Raw genomic sequence first — 21,670 nt, 5'->3', positions numbered from 1 at the left:
CAATGCTCGCTGTGCCCCTCCCTGCCTGAAAACGTGGTTCCTAGCCTGCAGCCCACAGAACACACAGTGCACAACTGTTCTCTTCATTTGTACGCCCACACTAGTGCTCTGTTGTGTCCTGTCTGACACCTAGACTCCCAGCTCTCTTGGGTAAGGACTGTGTGTGTTCCTTGCCTGTACAGTGCCTAGCACAATGGAGCCCTGGTCCCTGTTGAGCTTCCTAGCCATTATATAAACAATAATCATCTCCTGTTGCATCACTCCCCGCTTCGCCAAACACAGATGTTCCCACAAGCCCTCTCATATGCCCAGAATGCCCTCTTTGAACTGATCTGTAAAGCCACTACCCCTTCTTCTGTCAAATCCCTGGAGCTCACCTTTGCTGTGATGCCCTGGGAAAGGACAAATGAGGCAATTTCTAATAGTTCTGAAGAGCAAGTCTAAGGTATAGAACGTGTAGAAACACACACTCTGTATCCCTCTCCCTCACCACCTGGGCATCACTTGTCTTTCTAGAGCAGGGGTGGGCAATAATTTTTGCAGGGGGACCACTCCACAAATTTTGGTAAGTCATCACAAGCCACATATTTCTACCATATTAATGAAATTTTAAAATTCAACCTGTCCACTGCAGTGCTATGTAATAAAACAATTTGTGCAAAAACTGAGGTTGCAGGATGGGGTGCGGGGGTCTGGTAGGGAGTTTGGGTGCAGGAGGGAGGTCTGGGCTGGTGCAGCATCTTGCGGGGCAGAAAGGGATGAGGTGCAGGCTCTGGCCAGGCGGTGCTTACCACAGGCAGCTCCCAGCCAGCAGTGCAGCAGGGCCCAGGCAGGCTGCCTGCATGCTGTGGCCCCACACTGCTCCCAGAACCGGCTGGCTGCTGGCATGTCTCTGCATGCCCCTTGGGAGGAGGCAGCAGCAGGTCTCCATGCGCTGCCTGTGCCCACAAGCACCGTCTCCACAGCTCCCATTGGCCAGTGCTGGGGGCAGGGGCAGCATGCGGAGCCACCTCCTCCCAACCAGGGGCGTGCAGAGACATGCCGCCAGCAGCCAGCCGCTTCCCAGAGCGGCAGCCTGCCCGAGCGCCCTGCTGCGCTGCAGGACTTTCAGCAGCCCGGAGGTTGTGAGGACAGAAATGTTAGGCAGGCCATATTTTGCCCTCCTCTCTTTGGGACAGGAACACCTTTGAATATGCACAGCACCCAGCACAACGGGCCCCAGTCCTGACTAGAGCCCCTGGGTGCTACTCTGCAAGACAAACACCAGCACTACCAGCAGGTAACCACTGGGGCCTGCTCCTTCTGCTGCTCATTGCAGGAGCTGAGGCACATCAGCTGAGTGATAGACCTGCCTTGCTGGAAGGGCCTCCATTCTCCTCAGAGGGAGGTGCTAAGTCCTGACTGATGGCAGCTCATGTTAGCCACACAGCGGCTAGGTAACCAAGAGGGATCTCCTTATTACCTCCTCCCACAGCTAGGAAGCATGGACACGTGCCTGTGCAGGTGTTACCCTATAGCAATCTTTGAAGCCCATGATGGGTGGAGCACTTACCAGCCTGCACTCAGAGTTGAAGTCTCATGCAGGGGGACATTCACTCAGATGCCCTACAGGTGAGAACACAAAGAATTTAATAACCCCCCTCCCCAAAGACCACTTGAGTGCCCCAGCCCAACCAAACGTGGGTATCTGTGCCTGGCTGCAGCACTCCCAATGCTCTGCTCTCATGTGACTGGGGGGGACCATATGATAGGGGAAAGAACTGGTCCCCGTCTGTGAGCCCAGTGGGAACTCCTGCTTCAAGGCTCATGCGCAGCAGTCAGAGCAGGGACAGCCAGAGGAAGCTGGGCACCCCTTGTTCCCCAGGGAGAGCCCTCATTACTGCCCCGTCACAAACCTGTTTTAAAATAAAACACATATAAGTTTCTGAAGTCGCAGGCCCTTCTCCCCCACAGCCCAGAATCTCCTTGACAGGCAGGAAGCCTTATATCTCCTGTGATGCCGCAAAAGCAGTGCAGAAGAATCTACGCTTTGATGTTAAGGTAGGTTTCTAGTCCTTTGGAGTGGGTAGAAAACCTCCCAGTGTTACCTTGGCGCAGCACTGCCTTTCCCAGAGCCAAAACAAGAGCTCTAAGGGCCCACTCCTGCTTACGGTGAGGGCAAAAGCAAGCCGCTAGCAGGAATGGGACCCTTAAGAGAGTGACACTTTCCCATTTGCTTCAGTGGGAAGTTAACACTGAACTCTGAACAGTGATGGATTTGGCCATGTTAACTATTTCCCTGCTGAGCATTTTAGCAGAAACATTGAGCTAATCCACGTATCCAACATTAGTGGTTGCAGTGGTGGCACCTAACAGATTTTTATTCAGATCAAGAGGGGGTATTGCACTCTGGAACCTATCAGCTCCATGGCCTCTGTATTAGAAAGAAGAACAAGCTACTCCAGTTTACACACACAAGATGCTGTTCTCTGGCTCCCGGCAACAGTCACCACAGCTCGAAAGCCCTCCCTACTCTACAGGGATCTCTGAGGTGAGGTGCTCCCAGACAAACACACACAGTACAAACATAAGGAGACTGACATCTGCCTGCTTTGAAGGCCAGAGCACAGGTTAGGCAACCATCACACCAAAACATATTGAGATACTCTGGAGATGGGAGCCAGATAAGAACCTAGCTAGACAGTCATTTCCTTGCCTGCCCCAGGCACTACAGAAATTCCATAGGGCCCTCCCTTCCCCACACACCTCTGCGGCAGACCTTTCCCTCTCCATGGCACCCAGCCCAAGGAGGTGAGGATTGGAGTGTTTGTACACATGCAGAGGGAGAGTCATACACAAGGAGAACAGAACAGGCAGGCAGCAGCGACCAAGCAGAGCTCTGCTGAAACAAGTTTAAGAGATTCCCCTGGCATTGGCCCAGCCCCAAAAAGCTGGCTGGCCCTGTTCCCTACTACAGTGCTGTCCTTGGGCCTCAACTAGTACAGGAAAAAACAGCTTCACAATGGCATAACTATCCCTCCCCAGGGTCTCAGCATAGCTATAAGACAGCGAGAGAGACCAGCTCAGTACAGCTCGTACCTACTCAGCCACAGATAGGGGACTCCAAGCAGGGATGTGCTCAGCACAGCTCCTGTTGGGATGGCTGTGGCAGTGACTGCTGGCAGACGACAGCTCCAAGAGACTACCACCAGTATGGCATAGGAAGGCTCCCTCCCGTCTCACCTGCTACAGCTGCTATGAATGGCCTACGAGAGTCCTTGCTGAGGTCTCCACTGCAGGGATGTTCAGAAGACAAGCTATAGCAATTCCTCGGTATCACTGTGACTATTCTCCTCCCTTCCCTGGTATCCAGCACCTCTGCCATTCCTCACTCTCACCCCATCAAGGGGTGAGAGGAGGACAACCCCACTTTGAATTCCTAACCCACTCCACAGTCTGAAACAACTTCCAAAGACATTCTGACATTCACATTATCCCTCAAGTAACTGTCCCTCAAAACAAGGACTCACAGATCCAAAGTGACATCCCGACCAAACATCTCCCTGTCCGCCTGCTTCCAAGTCAGCTCTCTTCTAGTGGCATCTGGCAGCATCTGAACGGCTCCTGAAACACGAGAAAGGAAACTTGGCGTCAATCACCTATCAGCGTCACATGCATGTGTGCCCCAATCCACAGCCATGCACCAGGGCTGGAGTCGGCAGCTTCAGGCAGCTTCCTCGTGGCAGGATTTCACAGTGCAAGAGGCTCATTGCCTCCACTGTGTCCTGGAACGGGAAGGGCTTTCCAATTATCCCCTCATGGAGCAGGGAATTCCAGGCAGACCGGGAAATCCACTCCCCCCAAACCAGGAGCAGGATTGCTAAATGGCCTGATGCAGCTTTTGGCAGGATGACTCCAGGAATGATTGCAGAGCTGCATCTCCTCCCTTGATTTTATTCCTATACAGTCCTGTGCGTGTAACCTCTGACACTTTAAGAAGTTAGTAATTGCCATAGCAGCCAAGTGGGAGTGAGCGGACTTTCCTAATCCTTCACCAGCAATATGGCTGGGGCCCCGCAGGCATAATATCTAGGGCCATGGCTACACTGGCACTTTACAGCGCTGCAACTTTCGTGCTCAAGGGTGTGAAAAAACACCCCCCTGAGCGCTGCAAGATACAGCGCTGTAAAGCCTCAGTGTAATCAGTGCTGCAGCGCTGGGAGCGCGGCTCCCAGCGCTGCAAGCTACACCCGTAAGGGATGTGGTTTACGTGCAGCGCAGGGAGAGCTCTCTCCCATGGCTGGCGCTCCGACCACACTCACACTTCAAAGCGCTGCCGCAGCAGTGCTTTGAAATTTCAAGTGTAGCCATACCCTAGGTTGTGCCTTTGCTCTCCAAAATCAGAGGGGAGGATTCAGAGGAGTGGCTCTGAAACAGGCCTCAGTTCAGAGTGGAATGGAAACACAGGCTGACACATGGGTCTATTTGTTCTGAGGGAGGGGAAGATGGGCTGCTGAAAGGCATGCAGATAACAGCCAGAATTGGGCACACAGCATACATTGATTCTGCCCCATACTCACCAAGCTGTCAGCAACCCTATCTCAGATGCAGCCCTGATACTGCAGCCAAGTGTGTCAGACCCAGAGCATCAGAGCTTTGGCCTGAAGCCACAGAAGGAGTTGGCTATGAGCCAGGTCTCTGGCCACTCTAATTAGATCTGTATTGCAATAGGAAACTTAAATCTCCCAGTCCCTTTTATCTGTCCTCGCTATCGCTCATCAGCAAGCAATGCTCCTCAAGATTTAAACCCCTCCCCTCTTCTGGGCTGCTGTCTGCAATGATGCTGATCCCACGTCAGAATCCACTGAGAGATGCAAACACACTGGGAAGGATCATATGGGGCTACCATTCTTCCAAGACAGTCTCCCAGTGATCAGATTCAGCAGTGGGCCTGGTCACCTGACACTCAGAGGGGCAGAGGATTTCAGGGTAACAGAGCAATTCATTCTATTTATATAAACTGCTGGGGAATAGTTCTCTTCTCTCCCCCTTTCCCTCCCATGCTCACAAGGGGGAGGGGGTGCACCTCCTCCCCTTCAGGCTGAGGGAGCCCAGGGCTCTGAAAGGCACATGCTTTGCTTCCTACCCAAATCATCCTAGCTGCCTCTATTTTCCAAGTTCTAATTCACAAGTGACAAGGTCCTCAAGCCTGGCTTCCAACATTAGCTGCATTTCCACTCCAGGTGCTCCCTTCCTTCTCCTGAACCCATTCCTATCTGCCCAAGTGACATACCATGATGATGCTGTGCAGTATCCTGCAGCTAATGCTTACCCCGGGCATAGGGGAGTACCGATTAGCTTCACTGCAGTGTCCTTCTCTCATCAATCAGAAGGACTGTCATGTATGATTTGGGGCCTGGGAAGGGGTAGGAGGAAGATCCTCACCCTCATCAGGAATGGATTGAGAACAGAGAACTGGAAGAGTAACTGCTCCCTGCATCTACTGTGCAGGCTCCACAGAACTGTATTAACTTTGTGTTTACAGAGCATCTGAGCCACAAGAAGGTCTATCAGCATCACTCCTGACAATGCAGCTGACAGCTCCAGTAATAAAAGAACAGTCTTTGCAGTACACTCTACAGCCCAGCAAATTCAGAAGGGGCAGGTAGAGGGAGGACTGGGAAAGCATTCCAGAGTCAAGGGGTACACTCCCAGGAAACGTTCCCTGCTAGTAGTTCCCCCTCTCTCACACCAAGGAGGCTGCAGCATCTACACTGATCACAATCCAGTTTTCTCTTGAGACAACGCTCCACTAGAGAAGCATTCCTGGGGCAGCCAGACACCAATGGGCCAGGGTACCCCACAAAGCTCAGAACTCAAAATACACCAATGAAAGCTACCACTGCTGCTCTGTCCCAAGCATTTAGTTACTACTGTTAATCCAGCAGTTTCACTCTGTTTTGGGCTGAATCTTTTATTCGAGTCCAATGAGATGTGACTGACCTGGTTACATACCACTCTGGTGTGCAACAGTTTCACTCTACTAAGATTATAGAAAATGAACTCCTTCTCATCTGCAAGAGAGCCAGAAAGTCCTCTCCCCCTGCCTTGCAGGTATATTATCATCATTTGTAGTCTCTAGCTGCCTCAAGTGGTGGGACTAAGTCTGTGGAGATGCTGATACTCAAGACAATGGAGCAACCAGACAGGCCAGGTAAAAGCTGCTAGAATTTTATCAAGAGATCCTGATCAGGAGACTATATTAGCCGGACTGAGGCTAAAACAATCACCATAGACTGTTCCCCAACAGCCCAGCCATAGCAGGAAAGGGCTGCAGGGTATTAATTACAGGAAATTTTAACATCCAAAGAGGAAGGCTTTCTTTGGAAGCTGGCTAATCTCTTCAGTCAACCAGAGAATCCCAGCGAGAATTACGTTCAAGATTCATTCTGCTACTAAGTAGCTTGTAGCTTTGCTCTATAGTAAAGGTTAGCTGCTCTCAGCACAGAAAGATGCATCCCCACGATGCTGTCTTTGTGTATTCTAATGCTCACAACACAGGTTGGACTACCAATGTTACACACTGTCTCTCCAGAATCAGGATGGAATTCCATGGATTTTCACGCATTCCTTGCTCTTTCATATCAGTAAATCTTGATAGCTAGGTGGACAACATCGCTCCAAGCATGTCACAGGTCACAAGAGGGATCAAAACAAAGGGATCAGACTGGCCATTAAGCAACTAGCCCTACTTAATAGTTAACATTTTTCAAAGTTAATGAGATCAACAGAGCCCTCAGACTGAAAGCTTTTGTGGTTGCTGAGTATAAGAATGATCAGGAACATGAATAGGCTGCCCAGCCAATGTGTCCCAGAAGAGCCCCTTGTAAAGTTACCAGAATCATACCTCCTCACAATTCCCCTCATCGCCTCCCACTCAAAAAGAAAACCTGTGATCTGTTTTATTTATTTATTAAGTTTTAACAAGTTTACAAACCCAGGCCATGTAAATATAAGAAACAAAACCATCATTACAACAGTTACATTTGTTTAAAGAAACATGATAGGAATAGAGTCATCAGCTCTTTCTATTTACCAGGGTGTTACCATATTACAAAGTGAGCATCATTAGTATTCCCCTCCTATAACATGCTGTTTCTAGATCACAAGTTTTCTAATTCAGCTGTATTCCATTCATCAGGAACATATCCTAGTACTTACTGCATTGATTGATCATCGATTTGTACAGCGCCTTATATCCCAGACCCTTTTATAAACTTGAACTGATCAACAGTACACACCCCCTACAACCATCCAACACTGACCACCTCTGGAGTGAAATGTAACAGCTGATTAACAGCTGAACAGCAACATTACACAAAAGGTTAAGACAGGAAGCAAAGAACCTGATACCTAACCAAAATGTAGAGAGAATGTCAGAGGGGCAAGTTAAAATTTGGCCAGGATGCCAAAACTAGCATTCCAACTCTCCCCTCACAGCCTTTTTTTTTTTTTTTTTTTTTAAGAAAAGTACTGAAGAATCTTTAATGGTTAGACTCAGCATTAGCTCAGAGTGTCGTCTACTGAATTATTTGAACTACTCCCCGATGTGCAAGGTTTTCACTGAAGATATCCCACTCATATACTGAACCAGCACAATCCTGCTTAGACTGGGCTGTGCTCTCTTCAGATCTCACAAGATGGTCTGGCTGCTAGCCAAGTAGTTCTCTGCTCCAGTTCCCAGTTTACATTTGTTTTCCCTCCCCCTCACACATATGCCCCTGTTTTTTATCCCCTCCCCCAAACAAATCTCCTCTTACCTGTGCTATCTTTAAAATGTCTCCTCCGCAGGCAGAGCTAAAGAATCATTGTTAGGCCTCATGCTGAAGCAGCAACAGCAGCAAGGCAGGGACACTTAGCTGTTTGGGCCTAAGCCTCTTAAAGGAGACATTTCCCTTGGCAAACAGTTCACACGGAGCAGGTGAGCTGTCAGAGGTTCCAGAGGATAACTGCGATGGCCCTGACAGCATAAAGTGATTGTTGATCTGAGGCCTAGTACTCTGGGCAAGTGCTGGCAAAACACAGGAGGGAAGATAGGGAGTCATTGTTCTAAATTCTCTCTCAATGAGCAGTGAGGGAACAGCTGCAGCAAGCAAACTGTTTGGAGAGCGGTGAGGGAGTGTGGGTGAACATTTCTGAAAATTCAACAAGCAGGAATCCCCTTTCCCCGTGCTCTGCCAGCTCTTGTGCTGCGTGAGTGGGCATAGGAGGGGAAGAAGAGAGAGAAAGAAGAAATCAGTAAACTGCTTTCCTGGAGCATGGAATCCAAAATAAACCACTAAATCAGACAAACCAGGAACAGGTTAAGCTTTGCCTGGTCTTTCCTCAGGCAGCATAACATTCACTAAATCTTGTACAATTCACAGCAATCTAGATCAGCAGCTCCTCTATCTAGTCTCTCAGTCTTGCGCACTCTGAGAAACCTATAGCCACTCACCCCATAACAATACAGAAGACCAAAAGGACCATTAAGATAACCCTCTAGCATGTAAGTTATCGCAACACTAAAGGATGCTGATACTCCAGGTCTTTACATATTTGCTGTAATACACTGCCTCAAACATCCCCATCTGCAGCTACAGAGAAGGCACCACAGAACTAGTGTTCTGTGTAGTACTAAAACACATTGCCGGTCAACGGCAATACCAGAAGGGATAAGCTGGAGTACCGATGAGAAGTGCAGTCAGGAAAGTAACTGAAATACTTCCCTGATGGACTGTATTTTCTAAATAGACAACCTACCCTACATTCCCAACTACCGAGGGATAATCTTCATTCATTGCTATATTTGCTTTCCACAACCAACTCTCTACATAACTTTTAATAAGTGATGTCCCCAAATACTTGGATGCTAATATCTAAACTGTATTGTTAGATCTATTCACATTAATTTGTGTTATTGCTGATTATGCACTATATGTATCTTATGACTTTTAAAAACAAATTTTGTATTTGTGGATAATCTAAGCACTATATCCAGATGTATAGACACTCATTTCTTAATCTGTGCATCATTAGCTTTAATAAAAATATTAAATGTTTTTATCACCTGGGGCTGCTAAAGGAGACTCTTCCCTCCCACATAAAAAAATAGCAGCTTGTAGTAATGCCCACCCAAAGTGAACACTACCGATACCATGGAAGCCTTAAGTCCAATGCTAATACTGCCAGGTGCTAAACACTGCATGGCCAAAGCAAAAGCAAATACCAAGAAACAGAATCGCTCTTAACAGCAGCTAGCTTCATTCCAGAGCTGCAGCACTCCAACGAGCCTGACTTTGGTCATTCACTGGCTAGATACAGTCCTTCGCTTCATATAGAAACCTGGACAGGTCGGACTAATTGGGCATGGCCCAGTCTATTGCTGGTGGCTCTGGAGGGAATTCTGAAGCCTTGATCACACAGTGTAACACAACCTAGGTACACAAGTGTAAGAGTTACAGTTGCTGGGGGACCCATATTTGGCTAGTTTCTGATCTGTTTTTTTTAAATCTCAACCCTAATAATGCTGCATTCACTTTTGATGATTGATGTTAAGTGTTCTGTCTTTAACCACCGATTGACAAGTATTTTGCACTTCAGCAGCACATCCTACCTGAGCACTCGAACATTAAAAGATTCAAGTTCACCATTTCCACCCCCCAGGAACTATCCCCATTGCACAGCTGGAGAAACTGAGGCACCAAGAATGGAAAAGGCTGCCACAAAGTCACAAGGTGAGTCAATACCAAAGCTGGGAATGGACTGCAAATATGGTTTCATCTAGTGCTTTTACCTCAAGAAAACCCCTCGTTTCCATGAGGTTTGGCTTGGGAAAGGGAAGAGCCACAATTGTTTTGGAATTTACTTCAGGAAATTCATCTAAAACTCAGATGTAATGTTGCATCAGTGTAGGGTTTTTTGCAAGTAATACATGTGTACATGCACACCTGTAACCAGAAAATATATAATCTAAGGTAAAGGAGAGAGGGCAAGTGTGCATGGTATAGGCACATAACTGAGCTACAGAGCAATGAGTCAGAAATGGCCTGGGATCACAAATAAAGCATCAGCTCTGATCCCCCTAAAATGAGAGAGATATTTATACCAATTTTAGTTCTCTCTGCTTCTAGGCTTTCATCCCAGAAAGACTTCTTTTGTTTTAATTACCCTTTCACTAGCAGATGGTCAGAGACATGAGAGGCAGAGGATGGTACAGACCTAGCTGTTCTGTGTAGATTTACAGCTATATCTGTATCTGAACAGTTAAGTGCATGTCCATGATAACAGCTGTAAAGTTAAATGGAAAGGTCCATTTCTGGCACGATGGGAATGTCTCCCCTTTTCTCCAGATTCCATGCTGGAGGAAAAAGCTCTCTCCAAAAGCAAGTGGGATAACTGACATGCAGCTCATCTTCCCTGAAAGAAAAACCCCGAACAACAGTCAGCTAGAAGCCTTTCATATTGCCCAGGTGATATCCAATCATACTTAAAAGCATTTCTATGGAAATTTTAGCCATCCTAGAAAGCTTCTCAGACTGAGGCAATTCCATGGTCTGTACAGCACTGAGCACACAGATGGTATACAACGTATCATAGCTAAAAATCTACAGATTTCCAGGCTGTGTAAGGACAGTGAGATGGGCCTGTCCCCCTCCCAACCAGACTGGACATCTCTTATGAAAGCTCCATTCATGTACAGCCAGCAATAGTTCTTGATGGGCTGAGTGGAGTTGCTGCCCAGTCTTCCAATGGAGTGGAGCTGGTGGCCACTATCACACGACTTGCACCCACAACACCTCTCTTCAGTCAGGAATTTTTCTCCCTTAACACCAGGGAAGTCTCTGAGGTCTCCACATCAGGGGGTGACCAAGTGTTCCTCACAGACTTCTACAATGCAGTCCATGGCCACTCCTTTCTCTGCTACTAATGCAGTTCATTGCATGCTGGGACCTACAACCTCAATGCGCCACCTAGATCACAGCAGTCTGACCTACTGGGAGCAGTAGTTTCTACATGCCACACACCGAGAATGAAGAGAAAATAGACTGCTTTCTAAAATACACTCTGGGCATAGCAGACTCAGAGCACAGGCCAAGCGCTGGAGCGAGCACGGAATTTCCCCCCTGCCTTGTAAACGGTAGAGCAGTAAGTTTACTGTAGCAGGGTGAAGTCCTGGAGCACGTGCCCTGGCGGAGTAGCACGTCAGTCAACCTGCCTGTTTCCCTCTTGGGTTTTTCAGTGACTCTGCTTTCAGGCCACTTCACTTGCTGAAGTGACTTAGCCAGAGGGCAAAGTCACAGAAGTTCACACCTTCCAGGATAATCAAAGTCCAAAAAGAACACACCAATCTTCCGTCTCAGACCCGAGTCAAGCACACAACTGTCTTCAACTCTTCTCACTCTGGAGTCAACTTCCAGCACTCCTGGCTCTGGTTTGTCCCTTCTTCCTCCCCTTAACAGCAGGGGTTGCTGCACCCCATCCAGGGTGGAGCATAGGGGGAACCCACACCCACCCTTTACCCAGGACTCCTCGGCTCTGGAAACCCTAATTAATGGGGCAGTCTGCTCCCTGTAGCTACAAGCTGCCCTGGCTTCTCCTTCCCAGGGCCTTTTCCTCCCTGGGCTCAAACGTGTCTACCTTTGGGACAGGATGGCCAGAGCCTTCCTTCCTGGCACTGTGACCAGGTTCCCCCAGCCCTTCAGCTTTTTGTTGGCATGAGGCTGCACAGCCCTCCTTCCTAGGTCTATGCTGTAGTCATTACTGACTCCTCAGCTCACCTTCGCCAGAGATCAGGTTCTGCTCCAGGTTCTCCCAGCAATTCTCTCTGGAGTCTAGGCTCCCTCAAGTGAGCTCAGTACAGTGGTTTACCTGCTGAGCTTTACTGTCATGTCTAGGCACTTGGCCCCCATTCCCAAGCTGTCTGCTGACTGTCCCCAGAGCACCTATTCTTAATGTGGCCATGTCTTGGAACAGGGACCCCGCAGGGGCCAGGCCTCTCTGTTACAGTTACCCTTTTTGTTAAGGGCCATAGTGTAATGCATTCATAGAACTAACACTCCACTAGTCACATGAGGGCTGAGGACAGGTGGATGCTGCTGTCTTGCTGAGATGCTGCAGAGGGTTGTGTTGGCCAAACTTGCAGAGTATCTTGTTTGCTTTCATTCCTTCTACTTAGTACAGGCACCCTGGGCAGGGCCCCAGGGATGCCACGATTCTGGGTTGCAGAATTTGCCATGTGGGGAAGCAACCACAGCAATCCTACTGGCTACAGGAACACCAGCGCTTAAGACAATTAACAGATTTTATTGTAATCTACTGCCATGCTGGGCTCCCTGCTTTCTTCTTCCTACCCCACAAGGGGGAGTCCTAGCTATTTATGAGAACAGTTTGCCACCTGAGTCACAAGGAGCTTCCCCTGGTAGTGAGGCTTTGGACCAGAACACTGAACCCCAAACCCTGCAGATCAGCACCCCCTAACCCAGTGTGAAAGTTAACTCTGGAAACTGAATTTAAGAACTGGCTGTGTGATTTCTACATCATGTCTGAACTATGGCTGATGGGAAGGGAAAGGCATAGGGCCCTCTTACCTCTTCCCCCCCTCGTTTAGTGTCACGGCCTTTTCACTCCCAGCCCCCTCATAACACCACCCAGCAAGCAGGAGGAACTGGAGGTGGGAACAACATAGTGACCCCAAATCCTACAAGACCCCCTGGTTTTATAGTAAATCTGTATCCCAAAGCCTGGAAAATAAATGCACAGTGATTATTCCCTGTTAAAGGATGATAAATGGGGGAGTAAATACCCAGACATCTGATCGAAAAGTTGGGTCCAACTTGTTTCAGAAGATGGAAGTAGTAAGGAAGAGGCCTGCCATTTTAGACTTGATTCGGACCAACAGAGAGGAATTGGTTGCCCCTTTGAAGGCTGAAGACAATTTGGGCGAAAGTGATCACAATTATAGATTTCCTCATTCTAAGGAGAGGAATGAGTGAGAGCAACAGAATAAGAACAATGGACTTCCAAAAAGCAGACTTTAGCTAACTCTAAGGACAGGTAAGTAAAGTCCCTCGGGTAGAAAATCGAAGGGAAAGTGGAGTTCAGCAAAGCTGGCAGTTTCTCAAAAAGACAATATTAAGGCATAACAGCAAACTATCCCAATATGAAGGAAGACAGAATAGTCAGAGGCCAAAATGGTTATATCAGGAGTTCTTTAACCATCTGAAAATAAAAAAGGAATCCTACAAAAAGTGGAAGCATGGACGAATTGCTAAGGACAAGTACAAAGGATTAGCACAAGCATGCAGGGACAAAATGAGAAAAGTGTAACTCATTTGGTGCCTTAGCCTAACAAAGGACATAAAAGACAGTAAGAAAAGGTTCTTTAAACACATTAGGAGAAAGAGAAAGATGAAGGAAAATGTAAATGCTCTACTCAGCAGGGCAGGAGAGCTAATCATTGATTATATCAAGAAGGCTGATATGTTTAATGCCTGTTTTCCTTCACTTTTCACCAAAATGGTTAAGTGTGACCAGACACCTAAAAACAGGGCTTGATGAAATTCAGCCTAGAATACTTAAGGAATTAGCCGAAACAATCTCAGAGCCGAAGCAATCTCAGAGCCGTTAGCAATTATCTTTGCAAACTCATGAAATCCCAGAGGATTGGAGAAAGGCGCAAACAGTACTTACAGTTAAAAAGGGGAACAAAAAGAAGCAGGGAATTATAGACCAGTCATCTTACCTTCCATATCTAGAAAGATACTGGAATAAATTAGTAAACAATCAATTTGTAAGCACCTAGAGAACAACAGGATAATAGCCATCACAAAAGATTTTTCAAGAACAAATCATGCCAAACCAATCTATTTTCCTTCTCTAACTGGCCTAGTGGATGTGGGGAAGCTTTAACTATATTGTGATTTTAGGGAGGCTTTTGACACAGTTCCACATGACATTCTCATATGCAACTAGGGAAATGTCACCGTCATACCAGAAGGCTGTATCTCCATTGGAGAAATGATCTGAGGCAAACAGGATGAAGTTTAATAAAGACAAATGCAAAGTGCTCTACTTCAGAAGGAACAATCAATTTCACACATACAGAATGGGAAGAGACTGTCTAGGAAGAAGTATGGCAGAAAGGGATCTAGGGGTTATAGTGAACCACAAGCTAAATATGAGTCAACAGTGTGATGCTGTTGCAAAAAAGCAAACGTGATTCTGGGATGCATTAACAGGTGTGTTGTGAGCAAGATATGAGAAGTCATTCTTCTGCTCTACTCTGCGCTGGTTAGGCCTCAGCTGGAGTATTCTGTCCAGTTCTGGGCACATTTCAAGAAAGATGTGGAGAAACTGGAGAAGAGCAACAAGAATAATTAAAGGTCTAGAGAACATGACCTATGAAGGAAGACTGAAAGAATTGGGTTTGTTTAGTTTGGAAAAGAGAAGACAGAGGGGACATGATAGCAGTTTTCAGGTATCTAAAAGGGTGTCATAAGGAGGAGGGAGAAAACTTGTTCACCTTAGCCTCTAAGGATAGAACAAGAAGCAATAGGCTTAAATTGCAGTAAGGGAGGTTAGGTTGGACATTAGGAAAAAAGTTTCTAACTGTCAAGGTGGTCAAACACTGGAATAAACTGCCTAGGGAGGTTGTGGAATCTCCATCTCTGGAGATATTTAAGAGTAGGTTAGATAAATGTCTATCAGGGATGGTCTAGACAGTATCTGGTCCTGCCATGAGGGCACGGGACTGGAATCGATGACCTCTCGAGGTCCCTTCCAGCCCTACAATCTATGAATCTAGTGGGGTCCCACAGAGGTCTGTCCCAGGTCTGATACTATTCAATATCTTAATTAATGACTTGGATAATGGAGTGGAGAGTATGCTGATAAAATCCGTGAATGACACCAAGCTGGGAGGGGTTTGGAAGCACTTTGGAAGACAGAATTAGAATTCAAAATAATCTTTACAACTTGGAGAATTGGACTGAAATCAATAAGATGAAATTCAATCAAGACAAGTACTACATTTAGGAAGAAAAAAAAATCGAATACACAAATACAAAGAGGAAAAAAAACTGGCCAGGCAGTAGCAGTGCTGAAAAGAATCTGTTGATTATAGTGGATCACAAATTGAGTATGAGACAACAATGGCAAATATTCTGGGGTGTATTAACAGGAGAGTTGTATGCAAGACACAGGAGGTAACTGTCCGGCTCCACTCAGCACTGGTGAGGCCTCAGCTGGAGTAATGTATCCACTTTAAGAAAGATGTGGTTTTAAATTGGAGAGAATCCAGAGGAGAGCTACTCAAATGATAAGAAGTTTAGAAAACCTGACCTAGAGTTAACAAAATGGGCATGTTTAATCTTGGAAAAAGATGACTGAGGGGAGGACTGAGAACAGCCTTCAAATATGTTACTACAGGCTGTTTTAAAGAGGATGGTTATTCGCTGTTCTCCAGGTCACTGAAGGTAGGACAAGTAGCAATGGGCTCAGTCTGCAGTGAGGAAGATGTAGGTTGGATAGCTGGAAAAACTTTCTAACTACAAGGATAGTTAAGCACAGGAATAGGCTTCCAAAGGAGGCTGTGGAATCCTCATCATTGAAGATTTTAACATCAGGTTAGAGAAACACCTGTAAGGGATGGTCTAGGTTTCCTTGGTCCTGTCTCAACACAAGAGGCTAGACTGGATGTCCTCTCAAGGTCCCTTCCAGACCTACATGTCTATGATTCTACATAATTCAGCTGTGAAGTCACTTATTAATATTTTTTTCTAGTCTCATTCTGCCACAAATCCAGGAGTCTCTAAGGGTATGTCTACACAAAAGCGAGCCTCCGAGCCTGGGATGACAGACTTGGGTTAACTGAGCACATGCTAGTGCTCTAAAAAGAGCGGTGTAGACCACCCTTTGAAGTTCCAGCTCTGTCTGTAGCCCAACCCATTACCTAGATTTCTTCTAGGATATAAAAACAAACAAACAAACAAACAAAAAAAACCTGAAACCCCCCACTGGCGGGATGCCACATATAGGGTAGTGTAAAGTAATGAGCACTTCTTCACCTCCAGTTTGAGATTGCTCCTTTCATGTCAACAAATGCATCCCTGAACAGTGCTGGTGCTGCATTCTTGTCTGGACACAGCATGATGGCAAACACGAGCTGAAGAGAAACAGGCTCCAGCTGCACCTGATCTGAACACTATGCAAAAGGAAAAGAGAAGCAAGAATCACACTATGAAAACGAAGGCACTCCTAAAATTCTCTTATTCCCCTCCCCACCATTGATCAAGGGTAGAGGCAGGGAGGGTCTTTTGCAGATGGCAGGTGGTGATCCTCAAAAGCAGAAGCTTTGACTTGTGAGATGGAATTTGGAAGTGACTGGCCTGGGTTATGATCACAGACTTTGGGCCTGCTGGGAATTCCCACAGGAAGTTTCATTATGTGCAGCATGCATTCCACAGAGGCCAGAAGGACAACTCGCTGTAGAGACTGAAGGCTCACTCAGGACATGTCAGAGGACGCAATGAAGAAAGGAAGCAAGTTCTGTGTTCTTTCCACAAGACTTGACCCAAGACTTTGCACCTCCACATTGGCCAGTCCAAATGGAATCAGATTGCTCCCTTGGGCCATGGCAGATGGATCTCCCTGGCCAATAAAGACTTATGTCTGGGCAGAGGAGGGTTGTACGTGACAAGGCTACCGAAAACAAGTGCCTTCTCCTGACAGCGTGTTGAGCAGTGGGACACCTAATTATATATGTGTCCCCTGTCTATAGTCATCACTCAACTTCCAGCCCTGGAGCTGCCAGTGACAGGGGCTGGTCTCTTCAGATGTGTATGGAAAAGAGTGGCAAGAGCAATTCAACCCAATGCTCACTTTAAATATTTAACTGTATGGAGACTGGATGTGTCCTCAGTGGGAGACTCAGGAGTGAAAGAACACCACCGAAACGGCTCCACTGATCACAGACTCTGGAGCCTCTACGCCTCCATGCATGCGTCTCACATACAGTTTGTACAGACTACAGCATGATGGCAGTAGCCACCCAATCATCCACCACTTGGGAAGAAACGTGCAGGCCACAGGGAATGAACCAACCTTAATTGGCCTTCTTGGTTTAAGTTAAAACCTACCACACAGCCAATCCTTTTGGAGGGAGCAAGCATGAGTTATTTTGCTGCAGCTATTAAGACAATGTTGCTGCTAGGACATGCCCCTGGAGTGACTCCATTCTGCTCTGCTCTCCCGCTGCATTCCTCAAGTTGTTTAACATGGATTTGGCTTCTTCGTTTCCACAAGTAAGGAGAAACCTGAACGCTGACTGCCATCTGCAAACACAGCCCAGGCTCCACCCCCGCATGCCTGCGGGCCACCAGGTGTGGCCAGAAATGGCACAAGCTACACACCACACACACCTTTGATGTGGAGCTGAAAGCATGTAGCCCCAGGGCACAAACAGCATGCCACCTGCCGTCGTGCTGACTCGCTGCCCAGGAATGTGGGCTACAACCACAGGCCAAGAAAAAAGACAAACAACGGCGCATTCCACACCAAACGGAATGAAAACAAGCAGCTGAGCCCACATGCCCTCTGCATGCCCACATGCCCTCCACACACAGGCTGTGCCACCTCGAGAACCTCCACCATGGCCTCAACCCCAAACCCAATCAACCGACAGGGAGTAGGAGCCCCATGTAGCTGCGAAGCAAGGGAAAAAGCATAGGACAAGAGAGTTAATAAAGCAACCCACAGAGAAAGGGGAAGAGAATCTGTCTGGGCTGGGAAGTGACTGAATATCAGAGTTTGTAGAGTAGCAGGGAAGGGAATTTCCCTGTTTTCCCTATAAATAAGTCAACGGGCAAACCTGTGAGTGAGTCTTGTTAACAGGAGCAGACAGAGCTGAACTCAAGTGCAAAAGCCTGAAGCTGAATTCAGATATGCAACAAGTCAGAAGGGCTGGGCCTTGGGCCTCCCATAAAAGACACCAATTTCCTTTTTCTAGGGCCCACTTTCACATACATCCTTCCCTGGAGATACAAAACCACACCCATTCACTCTCACACACACTGCCAGCAGAAATTGATCCGATCTCAGTTCTACTCAACTCCTGCGTCTCTAGGTAGACACATGGCCACTTGTACTAACCTGAGCAGAACTCAGTCAATACACACAAAGATCTCAGATGCCTGGTAACCCCTGCCTAACTGCAGTTCTGCAAACTTGACTACTGTCTTTATAAGTTTTTCATTGCGATGTTACTTTGTTACTGCTAAATATATTTTTGTACATAATTTATTTTGAAAAATTCACTTTCAGAACTCTTCTTTTACAAAAACTTTTCATTCCCAGATACAGAAGGAAATTCTTTTGTAGCTATATTTGGGACTCCAGTTGTCAAATTAAAACAATTTTGTTCTTGGGAACAGAAAAAAAGAAAAAAAGAAGAAACACCTCTGCCTAAGGTGATCCCTTCTCACAGAACCCCACCTTGCTGGATAGAGTTACAAACAAGCCCTGGCTCTCTAGCCAGACAACTGCTGCTCCTGCCCCTCAACTGAAGCCCTGCTCCCATGTTAGGAAACCATTTCAAAGGGGAAAGCAATAAGAATGAACCCCAAAACGACACAAGTGGCCAGCATCCCCAAGCGGCCAGCATCCCCAAGCAGCCCAGATTTAGCTGACTCTCACATACCCTACCTTTCTGTTTCTTTTCTTTAAACTCAAAGAAGAAGAATCACCAGCCCACTTTGTCTATCAAAGCACTCAAGCCCAGCGCTATGGGCAGCTATAGAGCTTAGTGGTCAGTGCTCTCACTACCAGACTGGAGACCTGGGTTGGAATCTCAGCTTCGTCTCATGCCAAGGGCTCAGCATTTAACAGACAGGAAACACATCCTTCAATACCAGCATTGTGGTGAGCATATGGTTCATGTGACACTCTTCAGCAACACCCACCCACGGGCTCCAAATGGAATCTTAGCCAGTGGTCATTAGCATGTAGGCTGGTGGCAGCAGCTATGCAAGGGGATTTTAGGAAGGGCTGGGATTTTGTAACATGCATAGGGCAAAACCAGTGAAACTAGACCACAGAGAGATACAGCAGAAGAGATATTCCCTTCTGCTCCTCAGCTACCGAAGGGCAGGATGAAGGGGGGCCGAGGAGAAGAGCAGTATCACTTCCCAACTAGAACTGAGACCGAACAGCATTGCAGCAATAGTACTGTATCCTGGCACTGGGTAGAACAGTACCCCTCCCTAGTCCCAGGGAATTCACGGAAGAGCAGCAGAGATGATTATGTGGCTGAAGAGCTGTATTCACAAAGGGACATACCTGTAGAGTTTAGAAAGTGGGAGTGAGGACCACTATCTACAACCACTGGAAGGGTGCAAAGGAGTCTAGTGTGCCACCAGGGTTTAGCCAGGAGAAAGCAACTCTAGGGAGCCATGAAGGTCCACCAGGCTGTGAAACTAAGATTTCAAGGCCCTGGGGTGGCAACTCCCCAAACTGACCCCCCCTCAATGGAGGGACTAAGGGCCTGATTTACTAAAGGTATTTAGGCACAAAAAGGTACAGATAGGCAACTCATGGGATTTACAGTAGTACCTAAACTGGTTAGACACCTAACTCCCATGGGATTTAGGCACCTCACCAGGTTAGGCACTTTCGTAAACCCCACTAGGCACCTAATACCTTGTAAACCTGGCCCTGAGAAGGCACAGGGAACAGAAGGAAGTGCTTCTCCAACTCCAACCACACGTGCGCCCCACATATCCAGCTCAGGCTCAATGGAGAGGAAGGAAGCCCCTTTCTACTCAGACAATTTGCCGAGTGCTATCCCCACACAACTCACCCAAGTTCCCCCAAGTCTCAACAATGCAGCGTGCAATGGCTGCAGCTCTCCCAGCATACAGATCTTCCTGCTTCCAGGAATAGGTGGTGTCTTTGCAGCTTCCCCTCCCCCTCCCCCAACCCACACATATACTTTGTATGTTTAACGCTGTCTCCTGGTACAACCCTCATCCTGCCATGGGTGGGCGGGTAAGTGGGGGAAAGAGGCCTTTTATAATTGTAGTGTTGCAATTTGCCAGACCAGCCAGGCGGCCTGTTCCCGCCTGCACTATATTAAATACCTTATAACTGATTACACCCCCATGGGGCATGATTAGCAGTCTCCAGAGAACAAAGTCTACTTTCAGAAGAATAAGAACAGACACGTACAGCTAACTTACTACACAGCTGGTGAGGGGAGCAAACAGTGAGTGCTTAACTCCACTGAATCCCCTATTACTCCTCTCCCTCTCTCAAAGAGCTACAAACACTAGCCAGTGTGAGGTTTCCACTGCACTGGATTATTCTCTTCAGTTATACTGGAAGATTCAGGAGATATAGTCTCACACAAGCAATCTGCTGCCTGTGGAACAGAGTCCAAACCCTAGGGACAAATAGCCTCAAGACAAGTTTTTTGAGTGTGCTAAGGTTAAACTTGTAGCTCTGAGTGGAGAGAAGATAAATCCTTTGCACTGATTTCCAGGGTGGGAGAGGGGTCAATTCCACCAACAGCAACAAGCGAACCAAGAGAGCTAGAAATATGATCGTACAGCCACACCCCTCTCTAGCCACGTTATATACCTGGAGGGTTCTGTATAAACAATCTGATTTAGTCCTTTGAATTAACAGCCATCCAGACCTAACAATTCTGTGGCTTCGGGCCACTCTCCCACAGAGATGGATTTTAGGGATCCCGAAAGACGGTAACACCTACCTCCCTCTTATATAGTACTTTTCATCTACAGAGCTCAAAGCACTTTACAAAGGAGATCAGTATCACGACCCTCATTTTTACAAATGGGAAAACGAAGGTGCAAGAAGGTGAAATGACTTGTCCAAGGTCAGCCAGCAGCTCAGTGGCAGAGCCAGGAACAGAGCGCAGGTGACCTGAATCCCAGTCCAGTTCTCTATCCACTAGACCACACTCTTTCCCTTGTTCTTGGGTGGCCATAACATAAACAGCCCTCAATATATTTGACACTAATTGACCTCAGTCTCAGCAGAGGTGCCAAGGATCAAGTGGACACTGGAGAATGAACACCTTCACCGAAAGAAGCTAGAGAAATAGAGGGGAACCCTCAGTACTCTGACAAGGACATGAAGAGCCCTGCATCCCCAAAACCAATGTATCAGCGCAAACCTAAGGACACAAAGATAGCATGAAGCTGTTCAGCCCTTTTTCTAGACCCGGATGCATCTAGGTGTTGCAGTACCTCACACTGCTTATCTGCAGGCCCCAAGCATGGCCAGATCAGATAGGAAATGTCAATGAATGACAGCTGAGTTTAAAAAAAAAAAAAAAAAAACTAATTGAGGGGGGAACATTCCTACTTCAGAGAGAGGCATCTGTACAGCGGCTCAATAAAACAGACTGAGAGGCTGTCTGCAAAGCGATGGAATTAGAAAAACTATTTGCTTACTAGCTTCCAGAACCCATCTGTCTTGCCCTTGTCCATGACCCCTGCTTTGCCTGATGTGTGCAATGACACAGAGTGGTGTAGTCTGGAGGCACTGGTACATGGTTGTTATGTTTGAAGGATGCAAGAAACTTGCTGAAAAACATTCTACATGGATTCTCAAGCCAAACAACCTACAGAAA

General features: G+C 47.1%; 1 protein-coding gene across 11 annotated transcripts in view; it reads right to left on the bottom strand.

Moving 5' to 3' along the window:
* Positions 1 to 21,670, bottom strand: part of TJAP1 (tight junction associated protein 1) — a 52,336-nt gene that overhangs the window by 17,263 nt on the left and 13,403 nt on the right. For 5 of the 11 annotated variants that reach the window (XM_030557157.1, XM_030557155.1, XM_030557160.1 and 2 more), the window contains 3 exons: positions 16,086 to 16,222; positions 3,510 to 3,603; positions 1,553 to 1,605 (listed from right to left, as the gene is read on the bottom strand). The gene's annotated coding sequence lies outside the window, so the exon portion shown is untranslated. Of the gene's footprint in view, positions 1 to 1,552; positions 1,606 to 3,222; positions 3,245 to 3,509; positions 3,604 to 16,085; positions 16,223 to 21,670 lie in introns of those variants that run through there. The other 6 variants (XM_030557156.1, XM_030557154.1, XM_030557165.1 and 3 more) reach the window with 2 other exon arrangements.

This window comes from Gopherus evgoodei, chromosome 3, assembly GCF_007399415.2.
Source record: "Gopherus evgoodei ecotype Sinaloan lineage chromosome 3, rGopEvg1_v1.p, whole genome shotgun sequence".
Taxonomy (NCBI): Eukaryota; Metazoa; Chordata; order Testudines; family Testudinidae; genus Gopherus; species Gopherus evgoodei.
The sequence above is the reverse complement of the archived record's forward strand: the minus strand, read 5'-3'. Positions and strand labels throughout refer to the sequence as shown.